This window comes from Eublepharis macularius, chromosome 1 (genome assembly GCF_028583425.1).
Source record: "Eublepharis macularius isolate TG4126 chromosome 1, MPM_Emac_v1.0, whole genome shotgun sequence".
Lineage (NCBI taxonomy): Eukaryota > Metazoa > Chordata > Lepidosauria > Squamata > Eublepharidae > Eublepharis > Eublepharis macularius.
Window position 1 is genome coordinate 57,068,675 of NC_072790.1, and position 18,808 is coordinate 57,087,482.

At 47.2% G+C, this 18,808-nt stretch overlaps 1 protein-coding gene across 3 annotated transcripts in view; it reads right to left on the reverse strand.

Annotated features, from left to right (window-relative positions):
* Positions 1-17,931, reverse strand: part of PIGA (phosphatidylinositol glycan anchor biosynthesis class A) — a 49,002-nt gene extending 31,071 nt beyond the window's left edge. For 2 of the 3 annotated variants that reach the window (XM_054984832.1, XM_054984850.1), the window contains exon 1: positions 17,886-17,931. The gene's annotated coding sequence lies outside the window, so the exon portion shown is untranslated. Of the gene's footprint in view, positions 1-17,792; positions 17,844-17,885 lie in introns of those variants that run through there. The other variant, XM_054984840.1, reaches the window with a different exon arrangement.
* Between the last annotated feature and the right edge of the window lie 877 nt (positions 17,932-18,808).

An 18,808-nucleotide genomic window follows, 5' to 3' on the forward strand; every position in this document is an offset into this window, starting at 1 on the left:
TCTGACTGAGTAATATTAATCAGTAGCGGTGGGCATGGTCTGCATAACGGACCTAATTTCGTTACAAACTTACCCAGTTCGTCCTTCGCAAACACGTGGGCCATGGGCTTGTGTTTTTCTCACGAAAGCGCTGAACATTGAGGCTTTCTGTCCGTGTGTCCGTTGGCCTGTCATGCCAGGATTCCCGCTCAAACAATTTCCTAGGCAATGGTGGAGCCTCCTTCCCCGTTTGGAACACACCAATCTTAGCCCAGGAAACCTTGATTGGCAGCTCTGTCAGCCAAACAGAGATCACCAGCCTTTCTGCATAAAAGACAAAGCACGCGAAGCCCCGCTGCATTTTGCTGGCGCGGGGACGCGAGTTAGCTTCTAAGCTTAGCGACTGCTTGCTGTAGGGAAGGGTTTTTTTTGTGAGAGCGCGGCTTGTGCCTTAGGACTTTGCAGCTTCTGGTGCAAGAGAGCTTTCTCTTTTCTCCATTCCTGTTTAATTTTTTTCTCCTTTCAATTCTAGTTTTCTTGAGAGCACTTTTTAAAAAATCCTTTTACCCCACTATTGGGTTACTCCGATTTCTTTCTCCATTTTTCGAGTCCTTTTCGAGTCGAGTCTTCTCGGGCTTAATCCTCCCCTCCCCTCCCCCCTCCAAATCTCTTCCTTTTTTCTAGGTTGCCAGTGGGTTCTATTGTGCTCTGACGCCACCCACTCACAGACCCACAGTGGGTGCAAGGCAGCTTTGGGCATTGTCTGCTTGAGTTCTTGCCTTCTTTCCCCCACGTTCTTTCTTGGCTGCTGATGAGATGCAAGGGGAGGGAGACTGCTATTAGGCTCTGTGAAACACCCACTCTTTGACGACCAGCAGCACGGTTTGGGGGGCTCTCTGCTTCACTTCTTCCTAAGCCCTTCACTCCCTAAACAGTGGGTGACTTGGGGGCCATTTCCTGCCTGGCTTTTGAGGTGCAAGGGGGAGACCGCTACTGGCCTCTGTGAAACACCTACTCTCTGGCGACTAGCAGCTTGCTTTGGGGGCTCTCTCTGCTTCACTTCTTTCAAAGCCCTTCACTCCCTAAATAGCGGGTGACTTGGGGGGACATTTCCTGCCTGGCTTTTGAGGTGCAAGGGGGAGATTGCTACTGGCCTCTGTGAAACACCTACTCTCTGGCGACTGGCGGCTTGCTTTGAGGGCTCTCCCTGCTTCATTTCTTTCTAAGTCTTTCACTCCCTAAATAGTGGGTGACTTGGGGGGACATTTCCAGCCTGGCTTTTGAGGTGCAAGGGGGAGATTGCTACTGGCCTCTGTGAAACACCCACCCCAGGACCACTGGCAGCACATTTTGGGGGGGCTCTCTCTGCTTCACTTCTTTCTAAGCCTCTCTAGAATGTCTTTTGTGGTGCATTCTTCCCTCAACTGGGGTCCAGCTGGGTGCCACTTGGCTCTGCTCTACCCTGCTCCAAGCTTTTGGGGCTCTCTGCTTCATTTAAAATTCTCACTTGTTTGTAGAAATCTTTTCTCATAGCACCATGAGGGTTGGAAAGAGGAACAAGAGTGGTCGTGGTGGGAAGAATTGCAAAGGTTGTCCTGGGTACCCATTGGTGCCCAGTACAAGTGGCACCAGGGACAGGGAGACCTCAGAGGCAGCACCTCGTTCTACAGATTTGCTTTTGGGGATCAAGGAGCAGGCAGAAAAGCTCTTAGTGTTGCCCACTGAGGATCAGCTGCCAACACTCTCCGTGGATCGATCTCAGGGGGCACCGGAGGGTCCGGCAGAAACATCCAGCTCCTTCCCATCCCAACCTCCTGTGGCTTCACCTGCCTGCACTCCACCACCCCCCTCCGGCCCAGCCGCACACTTCAACCATTAAGACCCACAGATTCCTGGTGTCCGTTTTAACCCCACGCTTTGGCCGCACTTCCGAACCATCCCAAACGACCCGTGTTCGGTGCGTTGCCAGGTCTGCAATGCCATGGTGCGTAGGGGTGTGGACCCCAAACACCTGTCATCCAGTGTCCTCCGAAGGCATCTTCAGAGACATCACCCAAGCCTGCTGGCTCAAGAAAAGCCATCAAGCAGTGGGGTGAAGAGGGCTGCTGAGCAGGGAGAAGGGCAAGTGGAACGGGAGTCCACCCCTAGTAAGGTTCACACCCCTGAGAGCGCTGTGGGTGGGAGTGGAACTTCTAGGCAGGCTACCCTTCAGGAACTTGTTCCCTCTGGTTCGTCCCTGCCAAGCAAAAGATTCAGGGGGAAAGCTCAGGAGGCAGGAACTCATGTACTGGCTGAGATGATAGCCCTGGATGGACTCCCTTTGTCTGTGTTGGAGGGTGTGGGCTTTCGCAGGGCAATGCATCATTTTGTACCCTGGTTCATGACGCCCCCTCACGGCAGACTGTTGGCCGGCGAGTCTTGCCCGCCATCTACAACTGTGTGGCAGAGATGGTCAGGAACCAGCCGGCAAGAGCAAGAGGGCGGACTGTGCACTTCACAGCAAATCTGTGGAGCAGCCGTCATCACGGCTACCTCGCCATCACTGCCCACTGGTGGCAACCGGAGGACCTCCGGAACACTGCGGTCAAATTGGGGGCCCGAGAGGAGGAGCCACCCCTGCCGGTGGGCTACAGAGTGGTTCTTCTCCAGGCACGGGGGATGGATGCGGATCAGAATGGGAAGAACATTGCCGCTGTGCTGAAGGGTTCACTGAGGGACTGGTTGTCCCCAGGCGTTGCTGTCCGTGGCTACATGGTCACGGACGCCGGTAGAAACATGCTGGCGGTCCTGAATGAGGCATCCCTGGACGGCATTGTCTGTCTGGCCCATAAGCTGCGCCTGGTCGTGGGGGATGCTCTTGGGTTGGGTAGCGCGGTCAAGCCCAGCTGGGACCAGGGAACGTTGGAGATACGCAACCTCTTGGATGGCTTTCGGCGTCTCGGTGCTCATTTTTCTCGCAGCATTAAGTCTGCCCGAAAGCTGCACAAGAAGCAGGGGGAGTGGGGAGATCCAGAGCACGAGCTCTTCCAGGACATGGCAACCCGTTGGAACTCCACCTACGTGATGATAGCTCATCTGGTGGAGCAAAGACATGTGTTGGAAGACATCATGTCCTCAACGCCCATCATGCATGCAGGAAATGTGCTCAGCATCAGTTCTGTGGACTAGCTAGTCCTCTCTCAAATGTTGCGTGTCCTCAAGCCATTTCGGGACACCACCGATCTCCTCTGTTCCTACCAGTCCAGCCTGGGGCAAGCCATCCCCGGTTCGTGGGCTGGACCGGGCACTGGCCAAAGAACTGGAGCGGGGGGAAACCCTTCCAAGTGTCAGGGACTTGGTGAAGAGGTTGCAGGCAGGAGTGGTCACCCGCTTGCATCCTCTCTGCAAACAGTGGCTGTACAGAATGGCCTGCATGTGTGATCCACGTGTGAAGGGTGCCGTTGCCATTCACCAGTGTGAGCTGGAACTATGGAAGAAGGAGCTTCGCAAAGAGGTTCGCAGGTTTCCGGCTAAAAGACACGGCCGGAGGGAAGAGGGCACGGAAGAGAGGCTGGTGGCTGAGGAGCCGGAGGAGGAGGAGGGGGAAGTGGCAGAGGATGAGCCTGGCGCTTCAGCCCATGAACTGGGAGGTTGCTGGCATGAGGAAGGACAGGATGGCACCTGCAGAGGACTCAGCAGAGGTGATGGTGCGAGAGTACCTTGCTGAGACGCCAGAGTCCCCTGAATCCAATCCCCTGGAGTATTGGGCACGTAAATCTGCCATCTGGCCAGACCTCTCGTCTGTGGCCATGAATTTCCTTTCCTGCCCTCCCACCAGTGTGCAGAGCGAGCAGGTGTTCTCCCACCTGGGAGACATGCTCCGTCCCCGCCGCTCACGCCTGGATCCTGCGCTAGTGGATCAATTTGTGTTTATCAAGATCAACCTCCTCCTGCTGGGGTATCCTTCCCTGGACCTTGGGGACCCGGAATCTTGGCTCTGACAAACCCCCATCTCTCTCTGCACTGATGGCAGGTTGCTTCACTTTAAGTCAGGCTCCAGAGCACCCCCAGTCCATGTTAGGATAGGAAGCCCTCCTCCTGAACTCATCCATTCTTCCCTACCACAGCTGCCTTCCCTCTCTGCTCCAGACTTTCTTTCTCACCTCTAAGCCTCTCCCTTCATAATGTCTTACGTCCTGCTGCAACCTACCAGCAAATCCAAGATTCATCATTTCAATACCCACTCTCTCAGTAGATCCTCTGTCCTGAAGGAGCAGGCAATAAACCCGTTTTTCTGGACCATCAGTCTGGCCCAGCATCTCCTCCCTCTGTCCTTTCTTGTTGTGGCCTTCTTCAATTTCATTATTTTGTGCAAGTTCAATTTTGCCTTCACATCAACGATTCAGGATACAAACACAAATTAAAAGGAAATCACATAGCAATATTTTTAGAAAATATTTTTATTAATTTTCCACTTAACAATTTCATTAACACATTCTGTGCTGTCCTCCTGTCCTTTGACTCAACTTAAACTGGGACAATTTGTAAAAGAACACTGTGCTGCTGAACGTGCTTGTGGCATGGGGCTCCGCACAGGCCCGTTTCAGAAAAGTAAGTTGAAACTATGGGGATTCTCTCCCATTTCACTAGTATCGAATCCTTACTTGCTTGTGGTGCAGTGCTCTGATCAGGTCATGCTCAGATTGGTGGTGGTCCCCACATCGCAGGGGCAGGGCCTCCCCGAGTGCGGAGGCCAGTTTCAGCAGAATGCAGGGCATGTGCAAGGAGGGGTGAGGCCAGGCCACCATCAAAAGACACCTCTCCGGTGTGGCGGCTGCCCTCTAGGCCAGCCACTCGAAGCCCAACCTGGGCCAGTGAGGGGGGCCTCCGCAGGGAGGGTTCGGCCACCGTCGATACCCACCTCTCCCACGTGGTGGCTTGGCTGCCCTCTCGCCAGCCACTCGAACCCCATTCAGCATATCCTTCCTTTGCCAACGCCGCCACGTTCAGTGAAGTGGGTTTTGTCGGCGACCGACTGTCCTGCTCCCGCGAGCGCAAGGGCCCCTCTGAGGGTCAAACCCCAAAGTCCGGTGACAAGGAGGACAGTGGCCCAGGTCAGAGCTCTGCCCCTAACCCAAGCAAGCAGACACACAAGCCCTGTCCCTGGCACCTTCTAAGTACTTTGTTTTTTTCTTGATATGATTTGTGTATTAACATACAAACCAGTGTAAGGCACATGATGACTGACTGAGCTTTACAAACATATATTGTCCTCTTCCCTGACAAGGCCTTTCCGTGGCACCTTCTAAGTACCTCCTCTTTTTCTTGATATGATTTGTGTGTTAACAAACCAGTCTAAGGCACATGACGACTGACTGAGCTTTACAAACATATATTATCCTCCTCCCGACAAGGCCTTTCCGTGGCATCTTCTAAGTACTTCGACTTTTTCTTGATATAATTTGTGTGTTAACAAACCAGTCTAAGGCACATGATGACTGACTGAGCTTATACAAACATATATTATCCTCTTCCCGACAGCAAGGCCTTTCCATGGCACCTTCTAAGTACTTTGTCTTTTTCTTGATATGATTTGTGTGTTAACAAACCAGTCTAAGGCACATGATGACTGAGCTTTACAAACATATATTATCCTCTTCCTGATGACAAGGCCTTTCCATGACACCTTCTAAGTACTTTGTCTTTTTCTTGATATGATTTGTGTGTTAACAAACCAGCGTAAGGCACATGATGACTGACTGAGCTTTAAACCTCCCTTCCTTTGCGGGGATTCCACCCCGCTCTCTTTTGGCTTCCTTGATTGACTGCATCATGTTTGGTGAAGTGGGTTTCGTCAGCAACCAACCATCCTGCTCTAAGTACCTCCTCTTGTTATTTATAAACTCTACTACTTCCATTAGAATTTGTATGTTGACAAAACAGTCTAGGCCCGACTGTTGTCCCTTTCTGGCGAGGCAGGAGGGTGGGTGAGTTCGGCTGCCGCCAAGTTTACGCTAAGATGGAACTTCAAGTGTGGTCACCTGGTAGGTGTGGGATCAGGCTTCCCCCAGGTGAATGTGGCCTCCTTTCCCCCCCTCGGTGAGAATACCAGCACAATCTATTTTGGCCTGTCGGGAATGGTGGGAACCTCCCCCTCCCCCTGACGACAAGCCCTGTCCCTGGTATCCTCCTCCTGATGACAAGCCCTATCCCTGGTACCTCCTCCTGATGACAAAGTCCTGTCCGTCTGTGGTGGTCCCCACATTGCAGGGGCAGGTCTTGTTGGCAGGTGGTCTTCCTTGTGGCCAGAGGAATATGTACTTGTCTGGGGTCTGAAGGCTTGCGCTTCCAGAGACCCTGTGGGGGAATATACTCGCATGGTGGTCAACACATCATTGAGGTGGGATTCCGGATGCCTGTGGCACCCCCTCGGTTTTTCATTTTGGCTTCTCAAAGTAAAACTGGAGTTTGATGGGAGAAGGCCTCCCTGGCGGATTCCCATTGGACAAGGGTCTTTCAGCTGTCACTTTCTGATCCATCCTCTGTCCTGTTCCTTTCTGCTCCATCGTGGAGGTGAGTTGTTCCGACAGTCGATGAAAGCACTGTCCTGGTGGTGCTTTGAGGACGGCAGGCTCCTCCATTCCATGTTCCATGCCTCACATCCCTGTGTGTGTCAGGGTGATGGATGCTGTGCCAATGAATCATGATATCTGAAATGCAAGCTTTCCTGTCACCGCTCCATCTGGTCACGAGGGATGTTCTTGGGCTGGGCAGACTCAGGCCCACAGTACACATACCATGTCAGAAAGGTGCGTTCCGGCTGCAGTCCACTGTAGACAACATTGATGGCAATGCTCTCATCGAGCAGGGCAGTGCTTTCCTTCTTCTGCCTTTTCGTCCCCTCCTCCAGCAGAGAGGCCGCTTTAACAGAGGGAATATTTGTGCCACCTAGTCGTCTAGGCAAGTCTCTTTGGCTGCTTCCTGATCAATCTCCTCTGACAGGACCGTTTTTGGCATGACACCAGTGACCTGCACTTTCCCTGTGGCCACCACATCAGTGAGGTGTGTTTCGGTCAGATGAAGATAGGCGTGAGGGGTTGTTGTTCCTACATGGTGTTCTGGGGAGACTGAGCTTTCTGAAGGACATGTATGTCCCTGCCCCCACCATGCAGGCACCTTCCCACCTAAGAAACCACATTGGCGAGGTGTCTTCTGTCTGTCACACTCGCTCGATGGCTACTTTAATCCACGACCCTTTCCATGGGGGCAAATGCATCAATCTGGGCCCTGAAGGCTTGAGCTGTCAGAGACCGTATAATCTGGATGCTGCATGAACCACGGGCGAAGGAACCCTCCTGCTGGACACTCTAGCAGCAATTATCACGGGTCAGATAGTGGAAGGCTTCCTATGGAAGCCAACACATCTCAGAGAGGTTTTCACCAACTGCCACGTCATCTCCATGTTGGGCCAGCTTCCAAATCACCCTACATGCGGGGATCGGTCCCACCCTCCCCTACTGCCAGGGAGGGTTCAAGTCACGGTTGCCCCATTGAAGAAGTGGGCTTTGTCAACAGGTAGCGCTCCTAGAAAGGGGAGACAGCCAGTGATAGGTAGGCCATCTCTGACTGAGAGCAGCTGTAGAGGGGTTGCAGAGACGCAAGGCGTAGGCTACTATTTGGATCACCACCACCACCGCCTTCTCTCCATTCCTCCATCCACATCCCTTTCTGTGTGGGAGGCGTTCTCCCAAAAGTGGAGTTCTAGTAGCTTTCCCCGAAGATGGGGAAGACATGTGTTCCTGTCCATTCAGATGCACCTGGCCCGTTGAAGAGGTGGGTTCTGACTGACAGTGGACTTATCTCTCAACCAGGGGGGTCCATCTTCTCGTCAAAGCGGAGTTACACATGTCCAACATGTGGTTGTTTTGTCTTCCTTTTCTGGATGTTCTGCTGCAGCTGCCACCACATTGTAGACGTAGGAAATGGTTGCCGACCACGATAACAGTCTTCTTGCTGTCCTTCCCCTTGCTTGTGCTGGAGACACCATGGGAGTGGTGACTTTTCTTGGTGACCGCCCAGATACTTGCCTCCCTTTTATCCTCAACTCAACCTTTAGAAGTATGTTTTTCAGGGGCACTCTTCCATTCTGTCGCAGCTGTCACGCCGGAGAAATGTGTTGCTGCTGGCTGGTTGACAGGTGGAAGGGAGGCACTTTTTTGGTGAGACTGTCCTTTCCCCCAAGGATATGAGAGGGTCCTTCAAGGAGGGGCGCTAGAACTGTTGTTCCCCCAACGTGTGAGGGAAGGCAGGTGGAGGTTGACCCTAGTACCTTCCCATCCTGGACACGACGATGTAGAGGTGGGATTCCTGATAGCTGTGGCAACCCAACAGCCATTTGTTAACTGGTGTTAACAAACCAGTGTAAGGCACGTGATGACTGACTGAGCTTACACAAACATGTATTATCCTCTTCCCGATGACAAGGCCTGTCCCTGGCACCTTCTAAGTACCTCCTCTTATTCTTTATAAACTCAACAACTTCCAGTATAATTTGTATGACAGAACAGGCTAAGGCACAACTGTTGTCCATCTCATTGTTTCTGCCGAGGCAGGAAGGTGGATGAGGTTGGCAGCCGCCGCCGAAATGTTCCTTGGGAGTGGTACCCTGGCTTCAGGATCCTGGCCATTTGTGGTACTTCATGGTCCTCCCCCTCCTCCAGACGACACATCCAGTCCCTCCCTGTATCCTCCCAAGGGTGACACGCCCTGCCCCTTTCTGGCGAGGCAGGAAGGTGGGTGAAGTCGGCTGCCGCCGTAAGCATGCTAAGTCGGCAGTTGGCACTTCAGGTGCGGTCCCCCGATAGCAGGGGGGGAATCAGGCCGCCCACCGGGCAAATGTCAACTCTCCCCCAGTGACAGTACCGGCACACTCCTGTGGGGCCAGACCTCCCCGCCCCCTGAGGAACGGCAGCTCAGCGTCGCCTCCCTGGGCCTGCCGGGCCCAGCAGCCTACGTCCTCACCCACCTACCTTCCTTTGCAGGGATTCCGCCACGCTCTCCTTTGGCCCGGCGGCCGGGCACATGGGGGGTGCCAACGGCGAGTGGCCAGACCCCCCGCCGCCTCAGGCAGATCTCCTGCAGGACCACATTGGGAAAACCTCGTCTTACATCAAAGATTCAGCAGATTTCATCAACAAAATCAGTTCTCTGAAACTCAATCCACAAGACATACTTGTCAGTTTTGATGTTGTATCCATTTACCAAGGTTCCAGTAAAAGACACTATTGCACTTATTAATCAGATTTTCCCAGAGGATGTAACAGCCTTACTCCACCATTGTCTGACAACCAGTTACTTCCAATGGGACAACAAATTCTATGAACAGATGGATGGGGTGGCCATGGGGAGCCCACTCAGCCCAGTTATAGCAAACTTCTACATGGAACATTTTGAAAAAACAGCTCTAGAATCAGCACCCCACAAACCTAGTGTATGGTTCCGGTTTGTGGATGATACATTTATCATTTGGAGCCATGGGGAGGAAGAATTGATGGAGTTTTTGAATCATCTCAACATCATCCACCTGAACATACAATTCACAATGGAGAAAGAAATCGAGGGAAAACTCCCATTCCTGGATACCTTGGTCATCCGCAAAGCAAACTTTCAGTTAGGTCACAAGGTCTACAGGAAACCAACTCACACTGATCGGTACTTACACAAAAACTCCAATCACCATCCCCGACAGAAAAGAGGCATAATGAAAACATTAGTGGATCGTGCAAGACGGATATGTGAGCCGCACTTTCTCAATGAGGAAATTAACCATCTAAACCACGCACTTCAGGCAAATGGCTACTCCAGAAATGAAATCCGAAGAGCAATCAAACCCAGGATGAATCAAACAACCAAGGAAAAACAGTCTCCTACAGGAAAAGTGTTTTTGCCATATATCAAAGGAATTACTGATCAGATGGGAAAGCTTATGAAACAGCATAACCTTCAAGCAGTATTCAGACCCACCCGAAAAATACAACAGATGCTACGATCAGCAAAAGACAGCAGAGACCCCCTCACCTCTGCAGGAGTATACCGTATACCCTGCAGCTGTGGACAAGTTTACATCGGGACCACAAAGCGTAGCATCCAGACAAGAATAAAAGAACATGAAAGACACTGCAGACTTGGACAACCAGAAAAATCAGCAGTGGCTGAACATAGCCTAACGCAAACAGGGCACAGTATCTTATTCCAGGACACCAAAATACTGGACAACACTTCCAACTACTTTGTCAGACTGCACAGGGAAGCCATTGAAATTCACAAGCATAAGCAAAACTTCAACAGGAAAGAAGAAACCTTAAGAATGAACAGAGCATGGTTTCCAGTTCTGAAAAACACCAGGCTAACAAAACATTCTATCCCCGACAATAGCCCTGCAGAGAAGATTAGCACATCAAGTACCAATCCATATGCAAAAGAACCTCCTCAGGATACAGTGAAGCCTCCCGCCATTAGCATTCCACACCCTGGGAAACTCTTACAGGATGACTCAGCTCAACCCCACCCCTCCTGAGTAGATACAAATGACCTACATCTTTTCCACACTGTGACACTGAGAGATCTCTGTCTTTTAGTGCTACACCTCTGAAGATGCCAGCCACAGCTGCTGGCGAAACGTCAGGAACTACAATGCCAAGACCACGGCAATACAGCCCGGAAAACCCACAACAACCATAATTCATTGCAAACTTTGCTCAAATTACACTCCCTCTAACCAAACTGTTAAAAACCAAAGACAAGGGGGACCAAGCCAAAAAACCAAGTGCAAAATTGCCTTGGACACCAGAATGCCAAGCAGCATTCAACCACCTTAAAACACAGTTTGTTTCAGAACCCGTTCTACAACACCCCGATGAAAACCGCCCCTTTGTAGTGCAGGTCAACGCCAGCGACACCGCAATTGGAGGCGTATTGTTGCAACGGGGGGAGGACAGGAAGCTCAAGCCCTGTGCCTTCCTTTCCAGAAAGTTTTCTGAAGCAGAAAGGAATTGGAATGTTTGGGAAAAGGAGGCTTTTGCTGTAAAAGCAGCTCTCACTACCTGGAGACATTCGTTAGAAGGAGCCCGTCATCCTTTCGAGGTTTGGACGGACCATAAGAATTTAGAGGCCCTACGCAGCCCCCGCAGGCTAAATGCCAAGCAGCTGCGGTGGGCGGAGTACTTTTCCAAATTCAATTTCACGTTAAACTTTCTACCGGGCAAAACTAACTTTCTGGCCAATGCTCTATCACGCATGCCCCAGCACAAAAGCAAAAGGGAGGAGATAATTGACACCATCTTTTCGCCTACGCAATTAGGGGGTGTGGTAACCACATGCAGCCGCACAACCCAATCCCCTCAACCCGATCAGGGGTGGAGACAAAAACTGAAAGCTGAAGTGGAAAAGGAGGGGGGGACGTGCCCAAAGACAAACTGCAACAATCCAATCAAGGGGAATGGCTTTGGGGAGACCGCTTCTATGTACCCAAAAGTTTAAGAAAAGAAGTTTTACAACGCTGTCACGATGCCCCGACGGCAGGGCACCATGGGTACTTAAAAACGCTTCATTTAGTGCAACGTCAATTTTGGTGGCCGGGCATGCGCAAAGACATTTCCCAATATGTAGCGTCTTGCCCCATTTGTCTCAGTGCCAAATCCCGCAAAGGCAAACCACCAGGACTATTGCAGCCTTTAGAAACGCCAAGCAGACCGTGGGAAATAATATCTATGGACTTCATTACTGATTTACCTCCCTCCAAGGGGCACAACTGTATTTTAGTCGTGGTGGATTTGTTCTCCAAGCAAGCTCATTTTATACCTTGCACCACTATACCTTCCGCTAGAAAACTAGCTGATATCTTTCTAAAGCACATTGTAAAAATACATTCTTTTCCATCAAAGGTGATTTCGGATCGCGGCGGACAATTCGTTGCCAACTTCTGGCGGGAGCTTTTACAAATGCTGGGTATTGAACAAGGTTTAAGTTCAAGCCATCATCCGCAAACCGACGGACAGTCAGAAAAAACTAATCAAATACTAGAACAATTCCTCCGCTGTTATATTAATTTCCAGCAAGACAACTGGGTCGATTTACTCCCAATGGCAGAATTCTCCTACAATAACAGTGTGCACACCTCCACAGGGGAGACTCCTTTCAAAGTCGTCTACGGCTTTCACTTCAAACCCTTCCCGTTTGATGCGCTCCCTCCTCCGACTACAGCATCCCAAGACGTCACAGAATGGTGGGGGGAAGCGGCTCAACAATGGACTCAAATTAAAAAACACCTTGACAAAGCCAAACAGGATTACAAAAAATACGCCGACCGCCACCGTGCGGCTGAATGGGAATTACAACCTGGTGATCTTGTCTACCTTTCCACAAAGAATCTGAAAGTAACCCAAACCAGCCGCAAATTAGCTCTGAAATATTTAGGACCTTTTCCTGTTCGTAAAGTAATAAACAAAGTGACTGTTGCCCTAGATTTACCAAAAAATTTACGCTACGTTCATGATACTTTCCATGTCAGCTTGCTGAAACGAGCTCCTCCAGCAAACCAATGGCACACCCGTGCCCCTCCTATTCCAACTCTAATTGATGATCAGACCCATTACGAAGTGCAGCAAATTTTGGACTCTAAAATAAAACGAAACCAGCTCTTTTACCTCATTCGATGGAAAGACTTTGACTCTGGGTTTGATGAGAGGGTGAGCTCTGTGCATGTACATGCTCCTAGACTTGTGAGGCATTCCATAAACGTTATCCCCATAGACCGGGGGGGGCATCTTAGAGGGGGCAGAATGTCATGTTTAGAATATGCTATGATATGTTCAGGTATATGAGTACCAAAGAGACTCCATTTTAATCCTTTCAGTATTAAGAGTGCTTTCTTCCCAGGTGCCAGGACATTCCCACGCAGCTATCTCCAGAAGAGGAATGTTTTGGCTACCGCTGTTCCAGCCTTGAAGGACTTTCGCTTTCCAAGCTTCAAAGGGATTGTTATGAGAACTATGGGGGGAGGTTGGGCCTGCTGAGATCTGTTACTTTGTACCTTATGCTTTGCCTGTCATTGGTAATAATTCACATGTACCATCCTGAATATTGTATTCAGGCTCGTGGACTATAACGCATTCTTTCTTCAGTAAACTTTTAAAAACAACGGGCTTTTGTCTGATTGCAGAAGGTAGTCTGGAGTAAGGACATTATCTAGCCACAGTTCTGACAATAATGACTTTTTCATTAAGATTAGGAGAAATTGTTTGGAATTCTATACGTGTTAATTTAAAAATATATACCTTAAATAATCTCAAATGTTATTCAAATATATTTAAAGGTTGTGATTTTTTGTAGTCTGTACTTTAAAAATCCTTGTAGCATGCGGTTTTGTATTTGTTTTTCTTGTCCACTTCCTTTGTTCTTTTTTTCCTATATCCTTTTTTCTGTTTTAATAAAATGTTACTAAAAAGATTAGAATAAAGCTGAAAAGAAACACTAAAAAATCATAGTAACAAAATACAATAAATAATATTCCTGAAGAATTTAAATACCACGTAAAGACCAGATTTGCAATACTAACTTTAATTGACCGTGAGTCAGAAAAACCATGGGCTGAAACTAGCGATATTAAGAATGTGCAAAGACTATTCCTGTACCCAAAAAGAGAAGCCTAAATGCATGCCAGAGGAAACTCCCCAAATTGCTAGAGACGAGAAGCAAAAGCCAAAGATGACAGAAGTAGTCAAAATTTTAAATGCAGCTTTTCAACAACTGCACGCAGAGAACTGGTTTTATCTATTAAAAAACCAGTGCAAAGAAACTGAAAACAACAACAAAAAAGGAAGAACAAGAGATCTGTTCAAAAAGATCTGAGAAACCAAAAGGAAATTCAAGCCACAACTTGGGATGCTTTAAGATCAACACAGAAATACAGTATCCGATCAGGACAAAATAAAAGATGAAAGCAATACAATGAAAAACTATACAAAACATGGAAGGATGACAGATACCTTTGACAAAGAATCCTTTGATGAAGAACAGAATGGTTTTCAATTGACATGTATGTTCCCCGGAGGGCATTACGCTCTGTAGATAAACATACGTTGGTGGTCCCTGGCCCCAAAGATGTTCGCTTGGCCTCAACAAGGGCCAGAGCCTTTTTGGCTCTGGCTCCAGCCTGGTGGAATGCTCTACCAGCTGAGACCCGGGACTAATTACATTTCCGCTGGGCCTGTGAAACGGAGATGTTTCGCCAGGCCTATGAGAGTGGTTGAGGAGCCGGAAAACTATCCTGTTAGTCTCTTGCCTGTTTTCCTATGTTCCACTCCACTTCTTAATGAGATTTGTGGATTTTATAATTTGCAATGATTTTAATTATTTATTGTGTTTAAATTGTAGTTTTAAGTGTTTATGATGTCGTGACCTGCCCTGAGCCCACTTGGGGGAGAGCGGGATATAAATTGAACAAAATAAATAAATAAATGTCAGACAAGGATGCTTATTATCTCCCTACCTGTTCAGCCTTTATGTATTTATTATGTTTATTGACAGTGTACTGTAACCGCCCTGGAGAAGGTCTACCGACGAAACAACAGGTTGCATTGCCAGCCCTGTTTGTCGGGCGGATTTATTGAGCGCTAGTTTGACGTTCTGAAGACAATTTTATACTCGGCTGAGTAAGCAGGAGCCTTTCAGCCATGGACCGGATGGTATTTGATTGATGTCTTTCATTTGGGGCCATGACAGTGGGATTTACTTTCACCATCACGGTTTTGGCAACGGAACACTTACTTATTGACTTTCGCCAGTCTGAGGCTGCATTTACAGTGTTTATTGCTTCATTCATTATGTTCATTGCCTAATTATCACGTGGACTGTTTTCCAACAATAGTTTTGTTGACTTGTCAATAACATTGCTACTGTGCTATTTAGTATTTATCACTGTGTTTACGCTCTTTATTTTCTTATTCCCTCGCGTGTAGTTCTGTACCATTTGTGTTTTCAACCTTTATGTAAAGCATATCATAAAGAAAACTGGATTAGATTGATAAAAAGGTAGAGTAAAAATTGGTGGCAGAAACATTAACAATTTGAGATATGTAGATGGCAGCACATAATTGGTAGAAAATAGTGAAGACTTTAAACAACTACTAATGAAGATTAAAATAGAAAGTGCCAAAAAAAGAATACAGCTGAACATCAAGAAAATAAAAGTAATTACTGAGTAATTACACAATTTTCAAGTTGACAATAAGGAAATTAACATTGTTCAAGATTTTCTATTCCTTGTCTCAATCATCAACCAAAAGAGAGACTGCAATGAAGAGAACAGAAGATTGAGACTTAGAAGAGCAGCTGTAAGGGAGCTAGAAAAGATCCTTAATGATAAAGATGTCTCTCTGGGGACTAAGATCAAGATAATTCAAACTATAGTATTCCCCATTACGATATATGGATGTGAAAGACAGATGGTGGAGAAAGCTGACAAGAAGAATATCAATTTGAAATGTGGTGCTGGAGAAGAGTTTTACAGATGCCATGGACTGCCAAAAAGACAAAAAAATGGGTACTAGATCAAATCGAGCCTGAATTGTCCCTAAAAGATAAATTGACAAAATTGAAGCTATTGTACTTTGGTCACATCATATGACTCACTGGAAAAGGCAATAATGCTAAGGAAAGTGGAAGACAGTAGGAAAAGAGGAAGACCAAAAATGAGATGACTCAAATCAACAAAGGAAGCCATGTCCTCCAGTTGGCAGGATCTGAGCAAGGTTGCTAATGATATGCCTTTTGGAAGTCTTTCATTCATAGTGTTGCTGTAAGTAAAAAAAAACTTGACAGCAAAAAACACACAGAGCAGAGAGTTTAACGGTCTCCTATCAAGGTAAGTATCTTTCCCCCATTCCTACTGTAACAATTACGCATTAGTGCATTTTGAGTTTGTACTTCTATAGTTTTATAAAATAAAAGGATTGTAGAACGTATACACTAAAAGACAAAGCTGGAAGGAGCTTAAAGGCTAGTACTTTTTAAATATACTGCATGTATCCAAGAGTTTTTAAACTGTTTTCCTGTGGTGGTGGACAGTGTCATCAAGTCATAACTGACCATTGGGAACCCCCAGTGGGGTTTTCAAGAAAAGAGACTAAGAGAGTTGGTTTGCTGTTGCAACACTGGTCTTTGATATAGATCTTCCATCCAATTTCTAACCAAGACTGACCCTGCTTAGGTTCTGAGCTCTGACAAAACGAGGTGCGCCTGTGCTTTCCAGGTCAGGGCAAATCTGCCCCTAGAATGTGTCCCCAATACAGCCACTATTTTAAACCATAACCACCCTACATCGTCCCCAATGCCCAGCTTTTCCAGCCTTATATTAAAATTGAGGTCAATTTTCCTGTGTTGGCTCAAAGATTCCTATTTAAGATAATCCATTGTATTTGCTGCTGTCCTGAATAAAAACAATTTCTTTCAGAAAATGTCTGACATGAAAGGTAATTTCTAAAACGGAAAGACAATAGAACTCAAGAGTTTCTGGAAATCCTATTAATCATTGCATTCAGTTCATGTGTTCGATGCATCCTAACTATCAATATCTTGTAGGAAAGAAAGGTATTTTTCTATAGCTAGAAACAGTACCTTTTCTGGTATGAGTGTTTGTGAAACAGTATTATTAAAACTGTTAACGTTTTTCATATGCATAAACCTTTATTTTAAATAAGTTTTCCCATTAATACTTCGATTTCAAATCTCTAAACACATTGACCAATCCTGAAAAATATTCAGTAAGCAACAAAAAAACGAGCTTTTGTATACCGGGGGGGGGGGGGGTTAAGTGGAATTTTCATAATTCCCCTTTGTCAGATTTTTTCCTGAAATCCAGAAATCCATTCCTATTTCCCTTGTAAGGAATTTGAATTAGTTGCCAATCAATTTCTCTTTCATGAAGACTAAGCTTTAATTTGGATTACTACTAATATTTATTTATATACTATGAACATATTTGAACAATTAAGATGTGCGGTTACATAAGCTATTAAACACAAGCCAGGCCTTGTCTGAACGTATCCTTGCTACATCAGACTGCTTTACCCTTTGCACCACATTACAGTGGCACAACAGGTAGAAATCCAGAGAGGAGAAAATCTAAACTATCAGATTAAAAACCTGAAAAAAATACAAAACCCCCTCAAAGATAAATTAATTGGAAATCAAGGACAACTGCCCTTTTCAAAGAGGAAAAGAGAATAAGAGGAACCAATAAATAAATTTTGGAAAAAAGAAACTCCACTCCCTGCCTCTAACAACTCTAGCCTGTGGCAGAACACATTAGAAATGAGCACTAGCAAAGTATATACGCGGTATGTAAACTGTATTAGCACCCCTCCCCCACTACAGCTCTGAAAGCTTACTTGCCTAAACACTAAAATTCTCTTTATATATATATATATATAGTTGCCGCATGCCTCTCTCACGGTCAGCCCCTTGAATATCCTGTCCACTAACCCTAATCTATTTCCCTGACAGTAAAAGTTCAGGGCCCTTAAGGAACCACTAAAGCCACCCGAAAAACGGCTATTCATAAACCTTTTTGTAAAAAAAACCCGCTTCACTTAAAAAAATCAAGAAGTATTTCTGCCATTTTTTGTCCAACAAGCACTAAACCAGCTTCTTCTTCCCGCCCTGTTCATCTAAACCACCATTCCGTCGTGCATATCCCTACAACCCGCCAGCCACGCCCGCCCTAGAGCTCTGAAAAGGCGCGCACGCCTCCGGCCCTATATATAGAATCCCCCTACCAAGTATCGCGAGACGAAGAGGTCCGTTGTTACAAGCAAAGCGGCCTTTCCCCAATTTTCTTTTCTTTAAAAAAAAAAAAAACCTTTTCATACCCGCATAGTTCTCCCAGATCCCTCCAAGTCTCTCATTAGATTCTCGCGAGAATGAGAGGTTACTTTCCTCGGTAGAGATAAAAGAAATCTAGAGTAATGCGCCATCCCTGTCTTCCGGTTTCATATCAAGTTTACAGAGGTAAAAAAAAAAATGCATTCGTAGACAAATGGACGGAGATTGGGCTTCGGCTGCATATTTTATTGTTGTTGCAGCAGGATATTTGATTGAGAGGTCCCTTTCCTTGCAGATCAGTCAGTTAAATGATGGGAGGGGGACAACGCGAACTTTTACCGAAGCGCAATTGACCAATGCTGCTCATGGGAATCACTGGCTGTGCTATTGGCGGGGCAATTGAGGGCTTTGAGTAAGGCATAACAGCGGAATCTCTCGCGGGGCTCTCCTAAGGCTTCAGCGTCAGTCCAATCTCCAAGGTACAATATTGACCGTGGGTGACCGGTTGCCTGGTGGCATTTTAAAGACTAACGAAACTGTATGAGTTTCGGATCAGACAGTCTTGAAGGTTCACAAGGCTGTTGGCTGTTTTTTTTTTGTAACAGACTAACGGGAAGAACAGCAAGATTTGAGTCCAGGGGCACCTTAGAGACCAGCAAGATTTTCAGACTGTAAACTTTCGAGAGGCTGACTCTCAAAAGCTCATACTCTAAAAAGCTTCTCGTTTTCTAAGGTGCCCCTGGACTCAAATCCTGCCGTTCTACTCTAGACCAACAGGGCTACCCACCTAACTGCCACCACCCCAACCCACACACAAAATATGAGGGGGTTTTTTATTGTGCGCTTTTAAACGCTCATATATCCCGCGCCCCGAAAGGCGATGCTAACGAGAGACCATGTTCCGGGCGTTATACTAAACCACCACTAGACCCCTGCTGTCCTAGCCAGGCTTAATGATATATCGTTCTAC